This window comes from Pseudopipra pipra, chromosome 15, assembly GCF_036250125.1.
Source record: "Pseudopipra pipra isolate bDixPip1 chromosome 15, bDixPip1.hap1, whole genome shotgun sequence".
NCBI lineage: Eukaryota > Metazoa > Chordata > Aves > Passeriformes > Pipridae > Pseudopipra > Pseudopipra pipra.
In genome coordinates, this window is record NC_087563.1 from 1,045,322 (window position 1) to 1,050,198 (window position 4,877).

Genomic DNA, 4,877 nt, shown 5'->3' on the forward strand with positions numbered 1-4,877 from the left:
GATGAATAAACGTTTGGGGATTGTGCTTGGTCACGTTTATGTGATGAAGGAAATCTCCCTTCTACCAAGGGATTCTGTTATTGCTGGGTCTGTTTGTTAATTTTAGCCTTTATCTCCCAAATTTTTCCTGTGGTCCAGAAGTCCTAAGGTGATTTCCTCTCCCACTCTAAAGCCACATCTTCCTCGAGTGTACCAAGCACCTTGGGACAGCTTGGTTGTAAACATGGTGTAGAAGCATTTTCTTCTGGTTTTTCCTTCTATTGGCACATGACAATTTTCTTTTTCTATTTTGTTTCTCACTTCCCAGTATTTATCTTCTCTAGGAAATATTCTTGGCCTCTAACATGCCAGAGCTGGTTTATAGCAGTACTTAATGCTCAAAACCAACCCTCTTGACTGGCCAGTGGCTGGGTCACACGACAGCACCCTGATGGCTGAGCCCAGCGTGGTTTAATGGAGCACAAAACCACCCGCCAAAGCAGCTGCTGAGGTAGCACTGGAATACCTCAATGCCAGGTGCTGGAGGGACAGCACTGGTCCTGAGGGGTAGGACTGGTACTGGAGGGGCAGGACCAGCCGTGCAAGCACATCTACCTCCTGGCTGATTTCATCTCCGTGCCCATCACACCGTGTTGCATCTTTGTGCACTTGCATTTGAAAGCTCTTTACTTTAGGGCACACGATTTCAGCAGGAGACAGTTTATGGAGTTATTTACAGCTCAATTTACTGAGCATCCCACCGGAACACTGGTGGAGTGCTGAGGCGTGCATTGTCTGTTGAGTGTGGGCACAGGAGAGGAGTTTCCTTGGAGTTTTTTAATGCATTTTGAACCCCTCTCCTTCCTCTGCTCCCAAAGCATCTAAATAGTACCAATGCAAACCTTACCCATGAGAAAACTGAAACTAGAAAATGACAGGAATTACAGAAATGCAACAAAAGAAATCACAGATTTCTATGGGGTAACTGACAATTTTCAGGGTTCTTTTTTTTTTTTTTTAATTATCCCAAAGGATCTTTACTTGAGCTCTGCCAGAAGCCTGAGTAGGTTGGCAATTTGTTACTCCATGCCACCACTGTTGAGTTCAGAGGGAGATGATGACAGTGCAGGCTCCTCATCCTGCACCAACAGCTGTATTTGCTTGGATTGGATTTTGAGTTTCACTTTTATTACCTTTATGCTGATATCTTTCAAGGAAGCCCCCCAAAATCTTTGAAATTTTGCTCTCATTTAAAGGCAGGGAAAGTTTTACCCTCAATTCACTAGTACAGAGATGAGAGCCCAAGGCAGTTTGGAAACATGGAGTTGAGGATGTCTCCTATGATCTCTGCCACAGAATGGGGCTGCTCAGAATTTCCTGGAGAACTCTATTAATCTGAGGCTTAATTTGTTAACATTCAGTCTGTTGAACTCCTTAACTGAAAGCATCCAGAATAGTGCAGAAGGTTCTACCTTAACAAAGTACCAGTTGTGTCAGCAGTAAAATTGGAGATGGCTTTCCAGGGAGCATCTCTAAAAGTGAATTCTCCAAAGCTGCAGCAGTACCATGGTCTCACTTGTGGTTTGGGGCTCCTCTAGGTTTTGTACTAGGCACACTGACTTTGTACCCCAGGAAAAGGGACTGCTGCCCCATAAAGACACATGGCCCAGAGCTGCCTCTCCAAAGCATGCCTGAGGTTTCTCAGACCTCAGACCTAGTTGAACAGGTGTTGTCTAGATGGTGTGAAAGGCCCCCCAAATCCCATGCCAGAGAGATGTGGCTGGGCTGGGTGAATTTGCAGGAAAAGTCCTTCAGGCAGGATGAAAGCCCAGGGCTGGCTACAGAGCGCTGGGGCAGCCCTGTGCCAGCTCCACGCTCCAGGCACAGCTTGAAGCCCAGCAAGGGCAGACACAGGGCGCTGGCACAGCAGCTGAGGAGCAGCAACAGCCAAATGTATGAGGTCTTTAGGCTCCCTGCAGCTGCAGCCACCCAGGCTCTGCTGGCTGTCCTTGCCCTGGGAGGGGACGCGGTGACGTTCAGCGGCTGCGTTTGCTGCATGTTGTCAGATCAGCGCGGGAGACTCGGGGACTTCTGGTCCTTCTCAAACCCATCTCACTGCTCAACTCAGAAAAGGCTGTTGCTCTGCCCAGCTCTGCCTGGATCATGGCACAACCTGCCAATGACACCAGGAAAGTCTGGCACACACTGTGCACACACAGCCTGCCAGAGTCCACCCAGCTGCTCCACATGTGTCTGACTCCTGCGATGCGCTCGGAGACCGATGCCATCCCGGGCGTTACAGAGCCAGGCACAAACATCAGCCCAGCCCCCAGCTGGGCTAGGACCAGGCATCGCTGACGTTAACGGGGTTGCATCAGATTTTGCCAGCTGTGGATACCACCCACAGCTGTTGTGTGTGACCTCTCCTCCCTACACCATCTGAATTTGTGGGCTTTGAGCAAGCATGTACTCATATAAACAAAACCAGATACAGGAGGAGAGGAACCTGTTTGAGATTTGAGATGACAACTCTGCCCTCAGTTACACTTTCTTGAACAAGAGCAGATTTGGTTAGTAACAAGATACAGACCTAATTCTGAGTATTTTTACACCAGCAAAGCTCATGACTCTGGGAGAAGGAGAAGTGCTTTACACTGGCACTGGTGCAACACCAAGCTCCGCTGCTGTTCAGTGCCCTGGATATTTTCTCTGCAATATGGTTTCAAACACTTGTGAGAGATGAAAACAAAGAAATTAAATACCAGCCTTGTGCAGACTTTAAAACAAAAAATAAAATGTCCAGGAAATCCCTCCAAGGTTTTGGACTGAACAGGAAGATACATTACAGAACTTTTTCAACCTTTTTTGGTTTTTTTCAACTTCCAAGCAGCAGAATGCCAAAATGCTAACAGGCAGGGCAAATTGAGCAAAAACAAAATATTCTGTGGACTGGGTTAGAAAGTAAGGCAGTGTTTATTTTTTTATGCTTTACACTTTGGCGAGCATTTATCCCGAATGAAGACAGCAAATGTTATTAGATTTCATGGAATGTAAATAAACAGTTATTGGTAAATACATTTTGGTGGTCTGCTTGTTACACTGCATGTCAGGAAAACTATAGGGAACTGGCAGGAGTTCAGACATCTTCAAGGAACACAGAAAACAGACATATTTTACTAATTATAGCTAACAAAAACACTCTGAGATTACAGTTAAATTACATTAAAACATAACTTGTTGGCAAAGGCTGTGAGCATAATGCTTTGCCTATATCTTTCTGTATAATGTTTCATCAGAATGGAGCAGGAACATCAGGAAACCCTGGCACAGCCTACTGGGGTTGGGCCACCTGGTCACTTTGGGTCCTGCAACAGTTTCTGTAGGTCCAGTGGGATTCCCAAGAGGGCAATGGCCTGGGTTTGCCTGAAGCAGGTACTGCACAGGCGTGACCTGATGCCTTCCCTGTCATCTGCAGGAGGGGAGGGAAGGAAAAAGAGGCACTTGCTAAGCAGCCCTGGGGAGGGCTGGGTGGGCAGAAGCAGTGGGATGTAGGGGCTGCATGGCTGTGTCTCCCCAGAGGAGCTTCTGTACCTGCACCACCTTACCTGGATGGACGGAGCTGCCTCCAGCCAAGTCCTCTCCGAGCTGTGAGCTGGGTGCCATGGCAGCACAGCACTGCCCTGTACACCCTGTGCTTCTGTCTTCTGAGTCTTCTCTGCAGCACATCTCTGGGACAAGGAAAGAAAGAAGTGATGGCTCTGGTACAGAGCATGCTTTGGCTATGTCAGTGTGCAGGGACAGAAAGAAACATACCTTGACCCAAGCCAGGAACTCCCACATTTCAATCTCCCTCCTTACAGCGGAACTGTGCAGGCCATTGCCACACACCCCATGCCCAGGCAGTGTTTGTGGCATGGCTGTGAAGGACTCTTGGGACAGTCTTTGGCTGTGCATACCCTCATTGCTCCCCAAAAATCCCCTCCTGCTACCAGACCCGGCCCATGGCATTACTGCCCCATCAGCAACGCAAACCATTTCTGCAGGAGCAGGAGCAGAGCACAGGCGGAAAGCGAGGCCCTTTTGCAGAAATTATTATGTTTTAATGGCACCCAGAGTATTCACAGCAAATGAGCTGTTGGGAATGCTGTGCCTCCATGCACCCACAGCAATAACCCACTGTGTGGGGCTTACATGGAAATCAGCTGCAGGGATGCTTTCACTACAGTGAATTAGATTATGAACTATCAGCTTTATTTTTGAAGCACAGTTTGCATGAATTAATTAAGAAAGATGCTCTGAAGCGTTGCATGTGAGCAGCATTCGGGACACAAAATCTCAGGTGAAACATGTTGTGCTGTTCTCCCGTGGTTGTACATCAGGAGATAACCTTATTGTTGCTTTACAAAAAGTCTCCAAACTGGAAAAATTTCCTTCCTTCTGCTGGTGGGATATTAATACTGAGTAGTCCCTAGCAGGGCGATGCAGTGGGGTGGGAGGCTCGGCTGTGCCACAATGGTTATCCCTTTTAAAACCAGGTAAATCCAGGTAGTCATTACTCTGATCCCAGTTTCGACTACGAGAAAAACAGGAATCATTTTGTCTGCCATGTAAATGAAAGGGGAATATACAGGCTAATCTCCCCAGAATATTAATAACAGTCCTGCCACTGCACACCACTTCAGAAATGCACAGTTCCCGTGGCTTGGGTTATTCTTGCATCCCTGCCCGCGTGTAAAGAAATCCTGTAATGAAATCATGCTTCACAATTACCCCATGGTAATCTCTTCACTTGAACTGTCTTTATGTCACATTTATAGCCCGTTCTTTGCTGGGAAGATTTTTAAAGGGGATCTGAAGTTTAAAAGAAGACAGATGACAAGCTGTGATGGTGAGGAAGA

General features: G+C 47.2%; 1 long non-coding RNA gene across 1 annotated transcript; it reads right to left on the bottom strand.

The window, feature by feature from the left end:
• Positions 1-2,933: 2,933 nt before the first annotated feature.
• Positions 2,934-4,138, bottom strand: LOC135422306 (uncharacterized). The gene is made up of 2 exons (XR_010434413.1): positions 3,585-4,138; positions 2,934-3,448 (listed from the first exon to the last, which is right to left on the bottom strand). It is a non-coding gene; the product is annotated as an uncharacterized LOC135422306 (long non-coding RNA).
• Positions 4,139-4,877: the final 739 nt, after the last annotated feature.